Here is an 18,119-nt window from a genome sequence, read left to right as displayed (position 1 = left end):
TCCCCTCCGCGCCTTTACCCATCTACGCCCGCAACGACCGAGACGCCGAATGGTTACCGCACCACCAGACGTCGATCACCTTCGCCCTTCTGCCGCTCCTCGTCACCGCTTCGGCCTGCCTCATTCACCTCTGGCCGCCGCCCGGAAAACTAAGTAATGCCGTTTTCGGAGGAAAAACTGCATTCACCGACAGGACTACAATTCCTCCAGTGCGCCCTTGTAATATGATGTTCGTGTTTGTTGAAGGTGTGCACGTTGAAGCTTTGGTAGACACCGTTGTGACTTTATCTGTAATGCATTCTGATTTGTGTAGGCGTCTCAGGAAAGTTACGACGCATTACGATGGACCCGCGCTGGTTGCAGCTCAAGGGAACACAATCCGCCCTTCCGCGTTTTGTGCAGTGTGTGTATTCATCGATACAATTTGCTGTGCTGTCGCCCTGCTCTCACCAGCTCATTTTAGGATGGGATTTCCTTGCATCTGCTTCTGCTGCTATATGTTGTGGGCAAGGTGTCATACATATTACCGACACCGACTTTTCGCTCGGCGATGAAACCGTCTATTCGCTGCAAAAGATGCCGAGCTACCTCCAGGCTGTCAGCCAATTCTGACCATCACGTCCGACGTCATCGACCATGACGATGTGTTAGTCGTACCTTGTGCGGCGTTAGCTCACAGAAGGGGTAGCCATTGTTTCAGGCCTAGTTAGATTTGATAATGGTTCCGCACTTCTCGCCGCAAGGAACGCAACACCTGAGAAAATTCTACTTCCTAAAGGCACCACTTTGGCTTGCGTTGCTGATTCAGAGCCTCCCTCTGTCGTTCCCCTCAAGGCTTCTCCCTCCGAAATCCCTCCTGCTGGACATTCTGCCTCTACCTCCGCTCTTGCTGCTGTAATCAGCTCGTACTTGACCCCTTCGCAGACGCAAGAGCTCCTTGCCTTGTTGAAGAAGCATGAAGGTTCATTGAACGCCCATTCTTCGACATTGGGACAGACGACCGTCACAGCACATCGGATTCAGACAGACGGCAGATTCATCGCGCGTCGCCGGCTGTATCGCGTGTCTCAAGCTGAGCGCAAAATTATTGAGCAAAACGTCGCTGACATGCTGCAACGTCAGATAATTCGCCCATCTGCTAGCCCTTGGTCGTCTCCCACTGTTTTGGTCCGAAAGAAAGATGGCTCCGTGCATTTCTGTGTAGATTACCGAGCGCTCAACAAGATAACGCGCAAGGACGTGTACCCCATGCCTCGCATTGACGATGCCCTCGATTCCCTGCAAGGTGCCGAGTACTTCTCCAGTCTTGATCTGCGTTCAGGTTACTGGCAAATTCCGATGCACGAAGCCGACAAAGAAAAAACAGTGTTTGCAACCCCAGATGGTCTGTACGAGCTCAACGTCATGCCCTTCGGTCTCTGCAATGCTCCCGCAACTTTTGAGCGCATGATTGACACCGTTCTGCGTGGCCTGAAGTGGAAGAGCTGCTTGTGCTATCTGGATGATATAGTTATTTTGTCGTCGACATTTGCACAGCACCTGCAACGTCTCGACGAGGTTCTCACGCGCATAGACAACGTTGGTCTTCAGCTCAACACCAAAAGTGTCATTTTGCAATCAAGATGATCAAGGTCTTAGGTCATATTGTCAGCAAGGATGGTACTCGACCTGAACCTGACAAGATTTCGGCGGTGCTTCACTTTCCTCGTCCAGAAAAGACCAAGGACCTACGCAATTTTCTCGGCATCGCTTCCTATCTTCGCCGATTTATTCGCGATTTCTCCCCTATAGCTGCACCTTTACACCACTTACTTCGTTCTGGTGCTCCCTTCGTGTGGTCAGATGAATGTGACCAGCTAAAGGGCACCCTCACATCTGAACCTGTCATGTGTCATTTTGATGGTACTGCACCCACACTCTTGCAAGCGGATGTTAGCGGATGTGCTCCTGCAGCGATGTGTTCCTGTGCGGATGTGCTCCTGCAGCGAGACTACTCTTCACTGAGAGAGTCGTTGCGTATGCCAGCCGCGTGCTCACACCTGCCGAGAACTATACCATCACCGAGCAGGAGTGCCTCGCTGTTGTTTGGTCCGTCCAGAAATTTCGCCCTCATCTCCACTGCCGCCATTTTACCATCGTTACGGATCATCACGCCTTATGCTGGCTTTCCACACTCAAGAACTTGTCACGATGCTGGATTCTTCGTCTGCAAGAATATGACTTTGAAATCATCTACAAGTCTGGTAAGACGCACCAAGACGCAGACGCTCTTTCTCGCTGCCCGCTTCCTACAGCCGCGCTCATCAATGGTTCTGCCACCACCACCTCCAGTGACGCACTCGCTGACGTCTCTTCTACAGCAGTTTTGTCCTTCGCCGCTCTTGATCGTCTCACTTCGCACGACCATGAATCATTTTCGTCTCAACAACTCGCCGACTCATGCTGTCGCCGTATTATAGACCACCTTCGTGGAGCTTCGCGCCCGCCTAACGCCCGGCTTCGTCGACAGCTGACGCAATTTAAGCTGGAAAACTCCGTGCTGTACCGCCATATCCACCATCCTGACGGACGACGCTGGTTGCCCGTGCTACCTCGTTGCCTTCGTGTGCGTGTCCTTGAGGCCTTTCATGACGATTTGACTGCTGGCCACCTTGGCATCCAGAAAGCTTACGACCGCATAAGAAGTCGCTTCTACTGGCCTGGCCTGTCTACCAGTGTGGCGAGATAAGCCGCTTCCGGCGCCATTTGTCAGTGTCTAAAACGTTAAACATCACCTCCTGCCGGGCAACTACTACTAATATCATGTCCTGCGGAACCATTTGAGGTTGTTGGCATTGATCTCTATGCGCCACTTCCCATGACTCCCACTGGTAGTCGATGGATAGTGACAGCCGTCGACTACCTGACGCGCTATGGCGAAACAGCTTGTGTAAGTTCAACATCGGCTTCCAAAGTCGCTACACAATCATTCTTCAATCCATAATCCTGTGCCATGGCGCCCCTCGTGTCCTTCTGAGCGACCGCAGAAAGATATTTCTTTCCCAACTGGTAGGCGAAGTGCACAAAGCCTCTGGCACCACTCACAAGACTATATCAAGTTATCATCCTCAGACCAACGGCCTGACTGAGTGGTTTCATCATACGCTCTTTGACGTGATAGCCGCTTATATTCAAGCACATCACAGAAACTGGGATACAATTTTGCCATTTGTCACCTTCGCGTATAACAGCGCCGTTCAACGCACAACCGGTTACTGGCCATTCAACTTTGTTTATGGCCGTTCACCCAGTTCCTTTCTCGATGTTTATTTCTTTTCTGCTCCTGTCAGTCCTTCTCGATCTTCCTGCGAAGATTATGTTTCCCACCTCATCCATTGTCCCCAGGTGCCCGCGTCAACACCGCAGCCATACAACGGGACCGCAAGGATCATTATGACGAATATCATTGCGTAGTATTCTACCAGCCTGGCGATGAAGTGCTGCTCTGGACATCAGTTCGCACTCCTCCATGGGTCATGCGAGAACTATCAGTTTCAGGTTATTGGCCCCTACGCGGCCCTGGAAATGACTTCTCCAGTTAATTATCGTGTGACCCCTGTTGTTTCATCAACTGACCGCCGTTGCCGCTCTACCGAAGTGGTCCACGTGTCTCGCATGAAGCCCTTCACGTGGCGTTCGAATCCCCATACCTTTAGGCAGCGGCCATCCTGGCCGCTTTCGCGCGAGGGAAATTAGTGTGGGCATTTATTGTGCACTTCTTCATCATCTGTACATTATCATCATCATGCGTGTGCCCTTCATCTTTATCGTGCGTGCGGGCGCATCATAAGCGTGGACTGTGCCGAAGGCTGTTCATGCCGGTTGTGGACGCCGCCCTTCTTCGCCGTGTCGTCTCTCGGGCTCAGCAAAGGTCCGCCCTTACTGTGACGTCACAATATATATATATATATATATATATATATATATATATATATATATATATATATATATATATATATATATATATATATATATATATATATATATATATATATATATATATATATATATATATAAAGAGAGAGAGCGAGGTGCTAAACAGATTAAACTCACCCCACATCAGAGGTGGTCATAGCGCTAGAAGACACGGACAAGAACGAGAGAACAGGACGAGCGCTAACTTTCCACTGTGTGTTTATTTCGAGAAACAACCGTATTTGTAGGCCCGCATACAGAAAAGGTCCAATCATCGCACATGAAAACCGACCGCATCCAGGAAAGCAAATTTATTTGTAGTTAGAGCAACTGAATGGGAGCTGATGCAGCTATCACCGGCCCTGACGTATCTAACCAACTAGCCCAAAAAGCCATACTTGTAAAACTTCACCCAACAAAACAACAAGCACCCCACCCAACTGCTTTCACTGCAACAGCTTCTGTCTGCGACAGCACTTAGAGGCTACAAGCTGTGTCTGCAGCGTTTATGCGTCTTTGCTGTTACGCCGATGATGACCGCCGAGTGGTCATCACGTCGCTGTTGAGTCGCGTTCTCAAGAAAACAAGAAACATGGCCCACCAGCGCAACGGCATGATTCGCGCTGAAAACAGATTTATAGCACTCTTTTGATCTGAAAATAGTCACAGTGAACACATCACTACGCTGCGTAATCACACGATAAATCTGGACAAAATACCTCAAAGCTATGGCAGGCTCATCCGTATCTCGAAAGCACACAGACGCGTTAATAGAAGAGCGCAAGTTATTCAACTCTTTCCTTAGTTGAATACATTGTGTGTTCCATACGAACGTAGGTAAAGTGCGCAGGGGTACATACACAGATAAAACAACACTTTGCCTCCACTTCGAGCTCATGCGGCAAGCGTAATTCGCCGTGGGAAACCACAACATGGACACTCGGTAATTTCCATACAATATTGAGCCTCTGTGCCAGTGGTGACGTCTGTTATCTATCAGGGTAGCCGCAACAGCTGTACCCAGTGTGCAAGCACATCGTTTTGTGCCTCGCGGAGAAGTAGCTAGAGCTCCAAAAGGCAACGCTGACAGCTGTGAGAAAGGGTAGCAGTAAATTAGTTCAGCCCCACAAAACGTACTGAGATGTACTTTTTTTTTGAGGAACCAGGTATCTCATAACCTCTCGTCATTTATCTTAACGCTGCTCGTCAATCAACTGCAATCTTGTAGCGAAATATTGAAACAGTAAGCGAGATTTTTTTTAATATTGTGGTAACAAACACAGTTCAACGTACGCCACTGGCAGTACTGCACAGTTTATTCATTTATTCATTTAAACATACCTTACAGGTCCCTAGAGGCATTGTGTAAGGGGGGAGAGTACAATAAAAAATTATTACTTATACAATAGTCAGAAGAGATATGTGAGTACATATACAAAACATAAAGGGTAAGAAATGTGCTAATATACTAATACAGTGTTACAATATGACCTAGGAAACAAACTGAACGCTTTGGACGCGACAGCTCATTTAACAATGAAATGTCACACAGTAAAACATAGTCAACAGAATTACAGAACAAGCGCGACATAATTAGGCTATAACAGAACAGTATGTAAGGCGTAGTTGCACATTAACAACGGGAAAGGCAATGACAAAGAATAATATGTCAGGTTATGTAGAGTTGTTTGAAAAATACGTTCTTAGAAGAAGCCGGAAATTTTCTTGGTCACTTTCATAAACTATGATGTTAGGAACGTTGTTCCAAAGGCGAATGGCTCTTGGAAGAGCGGAGTAGTTAAATGAATTAGTCTTTCCGTAGATGCGCATGGAATTGAACCAATTGTACAGCCGCTGTGACCTGTAATGAGGAGTTTCAAGAGGCAGAACTTATGGCGCTGTGTTACGGACGTATTTATGAAATAAGGATAGCAGGGCTATATCACGACGATCATGCAAAAGCTGTAGTGAGAGGTCGAGTTTAATTTGTGCAATGCTTTTAGTATAGTCATAACAACGTGAGATAAATCGCGCTGCCCTATTCTGAATAGATTCGAGTTTTTCGATCAAATATTTTTGATGGAGAGGCCAGACGGATGCAGCGTATTCAAGCTGAGGTTGGACAAATGTTAGGTAAGCTGGTTTACGAATATCTTTAGTAGAATTATGTAACTTTCGGCGTATGTACCCTAATGATCTCGAGAAATTAGCGCATATGTATGCAATGTACGTTGACCATGAAAGAGTCGAAGTTAGGTTAACACCAAGATATTTATATTGAGTATCATGCAAAATAGTGATGTTATCTATGTGATAAGAAAACGTAGAGTTAGTATACTTGCGACTAAAAGAAGTAGTTTTACATTTAGAAACGTTAAGCTTCATTAGCCAAGTGTTAGACCAAAGAGAAATGAGTTCAAGATCTTTTTTGGAGGATTTTATGATCATCGGCACCCTTAATTGAACGATAAAGAATGCATTCGTCCGCGAAAATGAGCACGTGAGACGAAATGTTAATCGGCAAGTCATTAATTTGTATTAGAAATAGTAACGGACCAAGAACGCTACCTTGTGGTACACCTGCAGTAACGTGTGAAAGAGGAGATGCAAAATTATTAACTGCTGTGAATTGCTGATGATTAGAAAGGAAATTGCGAATCCATGTTACTGTAAGAGAATCTAGATTAAGAGCAGATAATTTCAAAATCAAACGGCAATGTGCTACAAGGTCAAACGCTTGCGAAAAGTCTAGAAATGGGCAATGAGTTTGTAGATCCTCTTCCATGTTAGTTTGCAAATCAGTTGTTAATTCAAATAATTGCGTCTCACATGAGAGTTTTTCTCCGAAATGCCTGTTGATTAGTAAAGAAAAATTTCTTGGCTTCCAAGTGGCTGTAGACATTTGATGCAATTATATGTTCTAGCATTTTGCAGCATATAGATGTTAATGATATTGGACGGTAGTTTTCCGGTGCGTATTTATTACCTGACTTAAATATGGGCATAACCTTTGCTATCTTCCAGTCCGAAGGCAGCAGGCCAGTCTCTACTGATAGCGTGAAGATGTGAGAAAGAATTTTACTAGACACTATGACGGTGTTTTGAGAATTTTAGAATTATATTGTCAACCCCACAGGATGTGCTTAGATTGAAGTTATTTATCAGGCATGCGACCCCTTCTACTGTTATTTCTATTGGTGACATGTATTGGTACTTTAGTTCAGATACATGCGGCAGATCAGACTGATCTCCTGTGGTGAATAAAGAAGAAAAATGAGTATTGAAAGTAGAAGCGCATTGAGTATCTGGACGTGGAGTGTTATTATTGTTGTGTAAGGGAATGTTATTGTGGTCCTGATCTGGGCTTATAATTTGCCAGAACTTCATGAGATTAGTTTTTAGAAGAGAAGGCAAGTCACGAGTGAAGTATTTATCCTTAGCAGAAGACAGGGCAGAACAGTACATTTTTAAGCTTTCCCTTTATAAGTCCAAAGCTGCTTGCGTGTACAAGCGCTTAGCACTGTCGTAGTGGCGTTTCTTCCTGTTTCGCAGTAATCGTAGGGGTTTGGTGAACCATGGGTTAGATTTATCGTTGGTTATCTTAATGAGAGGGACGTACTGGTTAACTAAGGCAGCCATATTATTTCTGAAGAGCATCCAATTCTCCTCCACGGATCGACTGTGAAATATCACAGTCTTTCTATTTCTTATAGTAATAGAGTGTGCATTTCGAAGTCACCAGCAAACTAGTTCTAGTGACCTGTAGACCATGAAAGAAAAAAGTACTAGATGCTTAGAAAAATGTATCGTTGCTGCGCAGTCCGTCAAACATCGCTACATAGGCTTCAGCAGAGAACTGTGTTGGGCGAGTTGGTGGGCAGTTTATCCAACAAACTCTAGTGCAAAGTATAAAACCAGTTGAAAAAGAAGGAATATATAAATGTTGCAAGATCGCCCTTAGAAGAAACAGGTAGGACGACACCACACAGCCCAAGCCCAGTGTTGCATAAACACCATTGTCATTGTCCAAAGCAACCGTCACAATATACTCTGGTTGGCTAAACTCACGGTGTTCTGGGGAAGAGCGACAAATTGCGAGTCAAGAAAGTGCTTGCGACCATTGCGCGCGAGGAACTTTTCACGCAGACGACGAGAGCCAAGGAATGATGCGTCAAGTGGCGACGGTCGTGAATGCCTTTCGAGCAACCTGGAACGCAGAAGGTTCCATCACAAGTAATTGCGCAACGTGGCTATCACGCCTGTGTGGACGTTATTGCACCGCAAGGTATGCGAGATCGGGTCGCAAAGTAACAAAAGATAAAAGGCCCTGCAGTATCATAGCCTATATTTATGTCCACTGCAGGACGAAGGCCTCTCTCTGCGTCGGAGTCATGAGGGAGGTAGTGGCCAAATACAGCACCAGGGAGGCCAATTCCTGTTCTGGTGAGGGAGTGACTCTGATGAAGCTTGGTGGACCTGCCTAATTTGGTCGCACATGAACTAGTATAGCCCCACTAGCTCTCGGCAATATATATTTTTTACCGGTGTCAGGCACCACTTCATGCCTAAAATGTAGTGGACTGGAGTAGGATTCGAACTTACGACCTTCAGATTTGAGATCGGGTGTTCTACCTCTGCTCCACGCCACCACTCCACGCCACCAGCCTGCAGTATACCATGTGTTTAAGTGTTAAAAGTAGGCGTGTGCGAATATCTCAGGTTTAGAGTAGCAATGCAATAGTATTTTCGATTCCATTGCTAACTGTTATTGGAGTCTGCAAGTAGAAAGTGGTAACGTTTCGAAAGATTTTGTAGCAGGGGAGCTTGGTGCGGAGAGGCAGCAGTTACTGAGCTAACGCATCAAGTAACTCACCTAATTTCTGTTCAGCATTCCTAGTCATTCAATATGGATGCGTCTTCGTCTTTAGAAAGCCTGCGAATTTGGTTTCTCAATTCAGACAGACAGACAAAGAACTTTATTCTCAATTCAGACAAATAAATGTATTCTCTGGGCAATCTCATCATGCTTGCATACTTTTAATACCTTTTTTAAACCCTTTCGCACCCTTTAAAGCCCCCTAAACCACCCAGAGGTCGACATTTAGTTGCAGTGCTGCAGTTGTACACGATTCTACAACAAACACGTAGCCGCGAGAATTTTTCTAAATGGTACCGTAATAGCGGAGTTACACGCGTTTGATGATCGAAACACGGTCCTCTCTCGTTTCGCTCTTTCCTTCGCCACTCTCCTCGTCGGCTGGTCTCTTCTCCTCGCCGAGTGCTCCTCCAAATGTCACGTGACATACGTCATCTCCAGCGTATGACGTAATAGTTCAGCGGAAATCCACTAGGTGGAGATAAGCAATTAAAGGGAAACTGAGGCATCGACCCAAATGTAGCAATTGCTACAATGGAAACCTACCGGGTTCCTCGTAAGAAAGCCTCGCAGTTGAAAAATTCGTCCTGGTCCGGGACTCGAACCCGGGACCACCGCCTTTCCGGGGCAGCCGCTCTACCATCTGAGCTAACCAGGCGGCTAGCAGATGGCAGGGCGAAGTCGAATTGGTCGACAACTCGAAGCAAAGGCAAGTGTATGACGTAATAGTTCAGCGGAAATCCGCTAGGTGGAGATAAGTAATTAAAAGGAAACTGAGACATCCACCCAAATGTAGCAATTGCTACAATGGAAACCCCAACCGGGTTCCTCTTAAGAAAGCCTCGCAGTTGAAGAAAAATTCTTCCTGGTCCGGGACTCGAACCAGGGACCACCGCTTTTCTAGTTCTGTTAATTCAACAACGGTTGGAAATATTGACCTAGACGCTCAAGAAAAATCTGTATACATCTTTTTCTTGACTGAGTAGCATGTGATCTTCCTGGTATGAATGCAACAGTATCGATAAATATTACGCGTGACGAAACGATCTAAACTACCAAGTTTGCCTGTTTTATTCATGTTCATAACGCATTCATTTAAAAGCAATTTCTTTGTGCAATACTTATCCTTCTGACTGTATAACTTATCGCGAAGTGGTGGACAGACATAGACAACAAACCGACGAGAACGAGTGCTAGTGTCAGTTGTTTATTCACAAAGAACACCTACTGTTATATGTCATGTACTTATTTAAAAAACACCTCACATGTCTCAAATGCGTCGGAGAATAAGCCCGGTGATAACCAAAAGTTATACATACCAATCATGAGTGAAAATAACATATTCGAACAGCGTAAATACTGTAAGTGCCGTGTCACATATCCGCCTAAAATCTAACAAATAAAGTAAACATAAAGCGCACTAAAGTTCAGTTAGCATTGCTACAGTGAATATTCAATGAAGTGACAGTTAACGCTACAAACAGCGTATCATTCGAGCCCACGCATCCACAACCATGGACAAAACATCACAAGGAAAATGTACTGTTTGGAACCTATGCACTCCATCACATCATCGTATCGTTGCGCAATAAACAACGACATAAACATCGCGCATGTCAAATAGCGGAATTCATGAAATCATATCGGAAGTGAGCACGCTGTTGGGCTCTTCGCTTATGCACATAGAGGACCTCTTTTTGATAAAACAATATTTCTAAAGCCAACCGAGACGTGGTGCTTTTGCCTAGAGTCCAGGCTCTCATCCACATGACGTAACGTGCCCGACCGAAAGTTCCTGCTTATCCTCTTTCTGCTTGACTTTTATAGCATGCTCACTCAGACAATCGTTTTACGCATGGTTTCGTGTGGCTCACGTGACTTTTCGCAGGCGTCATGAGTACGGAGTAAACTCCGAGGGAGCATTTTACAAAGGGACACTTGTGCTCTGCTTTTCATGCTCATTTGCTTGATTTCAACTCAACTGACCAAGTTTCTGCACTTTATTAGGGGTTGAGAAAGCCGCGAGACGGCCTGTTCGCACACAACCTTTTCTATACAGATTATATAGCGCGTTGGGCACCACGAAGGACACGTTGTCCGTAAAACACTCCAATGTGACTCCATATTCTGGGAAAGAGGCCCAAATAGCAACCTTAACCTTTTTTTTTAGGTTGCGCGAATCTAAATATGGTATTACATCGGGGCCCCTTCTTCAATATCTCGGATCGGCCTCGGCTGACTGACTCTGTTATGGCAACGACGAGCGTCGTAAGGAGGCCCGCTGCCAAAATGCGGCCTACCTGCTCGTCAAATATATGCTGCATGACATGTAAGTTTGAAGTTCGCAGTTCGTAGTCGATGCACTGCCAGGCAATACCCCTTTCAATGCCTCTATTTGTATCAGAGAAGTGTCCGCACACCTGTACACTTTGGAGTAAGATTTTACGAATGCCGTTTCTTGACACGCGTGCTGCTTCCCGGTCGTCGTTTTTCGCGTAGCGACGCGTGACGTGACGGGGCGCATAGACGCTAAATAAATACCGATCTCGTGATCAGTTTTACAGCACCTGCGTATCTTTCGCGTTTGTGTGAACTCCTAGTGCGCTGCTCATTTGATAGTGGCGTTCATCATTGTCTGATTTTTGTCTGCATGCCCGACACTTAACGATAATTACTATAGCCACAAGGCAAAGCCAAATAGCCTGACAGTCAGTGTTTCTTTAGGTATCCTTATTTACTTTGAGAAAATTACCCACTTATACCATTATTTAAATGCTGTGATCGACAGTCGTTTGCTTCCATAACTTTCGTATTAGCTACACTACGCGCTAGTAAGAGAGTCATCGTAAGTTTTCTGTTCGGTAAACAGCGCATACCGTAACAAAAAGGAAAGCAATGGCCAATTTGTACCAGAACGCCGATCTTACTTGGCTGTTAACGTTGCAGTGAGGTTGTGTATGAAAACACACGAAAGAGAGAGCGTGGAATGTGGGAACTTACAGCATTTCAACAACGTTCTAATCGATCTCACGTTAACCTTACGGGCGACAAAAAAAATATATATATATACATTTCCCTACCTGTCCCTCAGCTGCACAGCAAAGCATCTGGCGCAAACCGGGCTTCTCCCTCCCGCTGCCTCCTCCTTTCAGTGCTCCCTCAATGACGCCAGCCAACACGAATGCCGCAGTAGTAGTTCAGTGGCGCCATGACGCGGAGTTCGGTAAGACTGCTCTGAATATGTTTGAAAAGCGCGTAACCAGAGGGCGCTCGCTGAGCCCTTTCTACTTCCTTTTTATGCAGCCTTTAGGCACTCGGGAATATGGATGAATTGTCGCTGTTTGGGCTTGTTGGTTGAACATGTGGACAAATTGTAGTGCAGCATAGACACAGACAAACAGAAGAAACGAGGGTGGCTGCGAACAGATTTTTTGCTCAGTGTAGTTTAGTCAGCAAAAGCGCCGACAAGTTTACACGTGAAATAATAGTGGCAAGAAAGATTTCGTGGCTTGGTTCTGGGTGTGTGAGTGGTGAGTGCCCATCCGTGCACATGTCAGGTAAGGAGTTTACCTTCTTATGAAAATGCATTGGGTATATGTAATGGGATTTTAGGAAATTTGCAGGCGCAAGTTGGAATCAGCTAGCACAAGACAGGGGCAGTGGACACAAACGTAGGATGATGATGATGATGATGATGATGATGATGATGATGATGATGATGATGATGATTTTGAGTTGTCATACAAACACGGATCGCCGAAAATAAACTTTTGCCGATAGTTAGCGCTCGTCTCTCGTTTCGTTTCATTTGTCTGTCTGTGTTTTCCTGCGCTACAATTTGTCAAGGTAGGTGAAGCATTGAATGTAGTGACACAGCAGCAAAGCCGAAGTTAACACGAAGAGTTGAAGAAGGACGCGGGAAGAATAAGCGCAGAGGTCATACAATATATATGCTACATAAATATTAAGGTGATCTCAAGCAGGATAAACGGCAGAAAAATCAAACGCATCTGAATGACAAAGCTATTAGTGTGTACTCCTTGACTGAAACGGATCTACAAGATTTAGAGCAGCCGCCTGCTATTGAAAATTTTATATGTGAAGGGCACAACAGAATAGCTACATAAGCATGCTCATTATCCGAAGTAGGTAGAGGCAAAGTGGGAAAAAAAAAGAAGACAAGAGAGGAGTGTTGATGCGTTAGGCGCATGGGCGCATATGTAGCTGGGTGTAGCTTACCTATGGGCAAGTAGTTGATGATGATGATTTTGAGTTGTCATACAAACAATGTGGAAACAATGCAATGCAGGACAGGCAGTGAATGAAATAAAGAATTGGTTGACTGTATTGGAAGTGATATTATTGAGTTCAGAAGACACGGCCTGGTGATATTGGTAGGAGATATGAATACGCACATGGAGGATTCAGACGGATATAGTGATTACAACGGTTCTCTAGTGCTGGATCTGTGCGATGAACAGAACCTTGTAGCAGTTAGCAAGGGGAAGCGTGTCATGGACAGGTAACGTGGCAATGCGGAAATAGGCAGTCAAGCCTTCACCACGCCTTAGTCTCAGAAGCGGCTTACGAACTAATATGCCAATGATGGTGGATGAACATGGAACATATGCCGGGTGTTTCAGGGAACACTTTCCAAAAAATTTAAGCGTTGCCTGTGGCAGAAACCGCGATTCTAGTTCATGCCGCTATATTACGAACAGTAGCTAAATACGGGCAACCTCATTTGCATGGGTGATTTTAGTGCACCCGGCATTCATTGGCCTACTTTAACACTTGTGGAAGAGACTTCCACAAATAGAGAACTAGTTGCCTTTTCTCTTTTATTCGACTTTGTCCAGATTACCAATAAACCTACACGATGGGGCGCTCTGCTAGATTTGGTTTTCCTTAGTTCTAACATTGTTGAAAAGAGCTACAGAAGTGACGTCATTTAGGGAATTTGTGATCACTTGTCTCCTTAACTTTCTCGGTTACTAAGCAGAATTTTGCTTTCTCTACATTTCCTGATTTTAATCCCCTTGATGTTTCAATAATAGACACATCTGTCTGATGGTTTTGAAGAACTTGTTGCACTAAGTTCTACTTGTGGTGTTAACGCATTGGTAGATTATTTAGAATGTTTTGTTTAAAAAAAGTATTCAATGCTATATTCCTTTAAAAACAAAGAAGGAAATATGAAAATTCCCTGGATGACGCTAGACATATTCCACCTAACTTGGCGTGTACATAGACAAAGGTGTAAGAGGCGCCCCAACAATCTGGCAGTCATGATGCGTTTCCAGCCAAAGAGGAGCTTAGACTGAAAATTAATTGCGCTAAGGATTTCTTCAGTGTGCAGCTGCAGGACCTACTAAAGACAAACCCGCGTTAATGTTGATCGTATGTTTTGTCACGTGATACGACGGCTACTTCTATGGTGATTAACAATGATTCTACCAATGATCCACTTCATATATCAAACGCATTTAATGAGTATTTCCAGTCAGTTTTCACTCGTTACAGCAACGTCATCCAAACAGACACCATTGCTCGTAGTGACGTATTCATCAATGACATTAACATTAACGAAGATGTTTTGAACTTAATATTGAAACTCGATATTAAGAAGTCTGCTGGGCCTGATGGCATTCCGAACTTATTTTTGGTACGGTACTCATTACGGAACTGTCGTTACATTACTGTCATTTTTCGCAAGTCCCTGGCATCATTTACAGTTCAAAAATGGCTCAAGTTCTTCCTTTATTCAAGATTGGTGACAAGCACATTTTATCTAATTATAGACCAATTTCAAAGTTGCAAAGTTGCAAAGTTTATTTGTCAATATAGCATATACATACATACACATGTATGTATGTATACCTTCTTTAACCTCTCATACGTGTAAAATGTTAGAGCACATTATTTACGAACACATTATGCAATACCTTTAGTCAAATAAATTACTAATTAATGTCCAACACGGCTTCAGACGCGGGTTCAGCACATTTCCACTGCTAAGTGAATTTACACCTGACATTTGTATTAACCTCGACATAGGCAACCAAATTGGCGCAATCTTCATTGACTTTTCAAAGGCATTGAATACAGTGATTCATTCGAAATTGATGTATAAACTTGACGCCACCCTTAATAATCCCCGCCTTCTCAGCTGGATTTCTAGTTTTCTTTCCGATCGATCTCAATTTGTGTCCTTTAACAGAGCTGATTCCAGGGTGACAGAGGTGCCCTCAGGAGTGCCACAAGGTTCCGTACTGGGTCGGTAGCTTTTCTTATTCTTTATAAATGATTTGCCTCGTCACATAACCTCAAATATACGTTTGTATGCTCATGACTGCGTATGATATCATAAAATTTCCTGCTTTCATGAGCATTTAAAGCTTCAAAAATTATTTTCTAATTTTATCTCTTGGTGTGCTACCTGACAAATGACAATTAACATTCTTAAAACCATTGTTATGACTTTCACTAATAAAACGACGCCTTCCGTTTTTACTTACAAAATTAATAATACTGAAATTCAGAGCGTTAGTCAATATAAATACCTTGGTCTTGTTTTCACACCCAGTATGTCTTGGTCCAAGCACATAGATTTCATAACCTCAAAGGCACTGAAGAAGCTAGGCTATCTGCGCCTCACATTGACTACAGCCGCAAGGGATACTAACCTACTGATGTATAAATCACTAATCCGGCATATACTAGAGTATGCTTCTCCTGTCTGGAATCCGCATAAACAATGCAACATTAACCAAATTGAGGCCATTTATGAGAAAGCCATCCGCTTCATATACCGTAGGCACGATACACCTTCCACAGCGCTTTCATCCCTAGGCTTGCAACCACTCTGAGATCGCCGACGCATGGAATCACTGAAGTTTCTGCATTACATTATTAACTCCTCTTGCCGTAATTTTTCAGTTAATTACCTAAGTCGTGCAAAACCATCTAATACTAGAAGTCACCATCACCTAAACATCGCGCCTTATTTTCCCCGTACGGACATATTTAAATACAATCTCTTTCTCTGTGTAATTGAATACTGGAATGCTGTGCTGGTCCTACTCGTTCTCGTCCTTTAAACTTATTCTTAGCAACTATTGAATAGTTCTGACTTGTATTGGTTTGTATTGTTCGTATTACCTCTATTATTGTTCTGCTTTTCTGGGTGTCACTCCTGAAATCGCCCGATAGGGCTGCATTATGTACAAATAAATAACAATAAAAAATGAGCTAATCTACTCGAATAGGCGGAGAGTACTTGCACAAAAATTCAAATGCATAATCGACTAAATCCCGAAAATTCACTAGTTAAGTTTTAAAATATTTACCTTATGGTCCATATTGTAATTGTAATATTGAAATTTGTTACAAGTGGACCCGTCTTGCGAAGTCGTGGAGTTCGCAAGACGGGTCCACTTGTAACAAATTTTCGGGTTGACACCAATTTCGAGATAATAATTCCCGAACTTTGCGGCAAATTCATTGGCGTTGAAGATACTTTTGTGCTTCAATGAATAAAACGACGTTTTGTTAAGAAAGCAACTGGAACGCCAATGGATTTCTGCTTAGATGGAACATTTTCTGGGAAACGAATAGAGTGGCCAATACTCTAAAGAATGAGATCAGCGTGCGAGATCGCATAATTCTAAATATTTATAAGCAAGCGTTTGTGTTTGATGCATTCTTCGATTTCAAAAAGGCCATTGATTCGATTAACCATAATAAATTGTTTAATAAACTATTTTCATACTATATACGAAGCTTAGCTCACGCATTACTGACAAGCTACCTGGCGTCACAAATGCAATGCATCTCCGTTCAGAAATTCAATTCGTCCTATGAATGATGAATTATTGACATGGTTGGCCTTGGAGTACTGACAATGTGATATACATTTAAAAACCCATCCCGCTAAAAAAAAACAGTTGTGAGGCGCGCTTGTTATCCTCTTCCCTTCCAGCTTATTATACCTCACCGTTCTATGAAACTCTGGTATAAGGTGATCCTCGAGGATCAGTCATCTTGAGTCCATCCTTATATATATACGTGTGCCTGCTCTCCTCAGCACATGTTTTACGTGACGCCATCGGGCAAAAACAGGATGTTCCGCATGCGCTCGCCACGGCTCGGAGTAGCCCTGGCTACCATTCCCAGGGCTAGGTCTAGTCAACATAAATACCGAAGTCAGTGGACGGATTGATGGCTGTCGCCGTGGCAGAATTCGTTCTGCAACGCAAGCGTAATGCGGAGATTGCAGGTTCGACTTCCACCGGCGGCAAGTTATCTTTTCGTCCACTGTCATTTTCCCATTTTTTCATTATTCTCCACATAACCATTTCAACCACAGCCCCCCGATGCTTTCCTTGTCTTATACCTGTGTCACACGGGCATATTTGGAAGGGCTTCCAGTCAACGGCCTTCGAAACGCTACAACTCTATCGACTCAAAGGAGTTGTCGCGCTGCTACACGGCACATTTGAAAGGCCGTTGAGTGGTTCAGGCGTTTCTCGCAAAATTGTGTGGCTCTGCGGATCTTTATTTTCGTTTTCATGTCACCAAAAGTTAAACAACATTAAAACCACTTAAAAGCACTATAATTTCTTTTATGTTTGTTTATACGGCGAAATGGCGGCGATATGACGGCAGCCGACAGCACATTGAGTAGAGGGAGAGTGTACTAGACAACATGGAGAAAGGAATGAACACAAGCACGTCACTGTTGTCGAGAGTATGTACAGTTTGCACATGTCAAGTGGTAAAAATACTTTATTGAATAATTAATAACACTCATATATAGTGTTTTTAGAGCATTTTGGTTCGATTTGTTCTTTCTAACCATGAGTACGAGCACACTGTGAACGAGAGGGCATGTTCGCGCTGTTTCCGCTTCCGTAGCTCAAAGGCCATCGAGATTTCGATAGAGTTGTGGAGTGCTCCGTTGACTCGATAGACTATTGACTCGACAGCCTTCGAAACCACTCGTGCAGCAGTTCGAACTTGACCTTTGAATCAACTGGCTATCGGTTGGAAGGCCTTCGAAACGCCCGTGTGACACGGATATTACTCCCTCAATGACGCCACCTAACACAAATGCAGCAGTAGTCGTCCAGTTCAGTGGCGCCATGACGCGGAGTTCGGTAAGACTGCTCTGAATATGTTAGGAGGGCGCGTAACCAGAGGGCGCTCGCTCAGCTATAGCGCGCAACTCCCAGAAGCGCTTGGTTTCAAAGTGGAAGGAAACATAAACAGATCAGCTGTAGAGATCAGC

The sequence above is a fragment of the Dermacentor silvarum genome, chromosome 6, assembly GCF_013339745.2.
Source record: "Dermacentor silvarum isolate Dsil-2018 chromosome 6, BIME_Dsil_1.4, whole genome shotgun sequence".
NCBI classification, from domain to species: Eukaryota; Metazoa; Arthropoda; class Arachnida; order Ixodida; family Ixodidae; genus Dermacentor; species Dermacentor silvarum.
Note: the sequence above shows the minus strand (reverse complement) of the source record.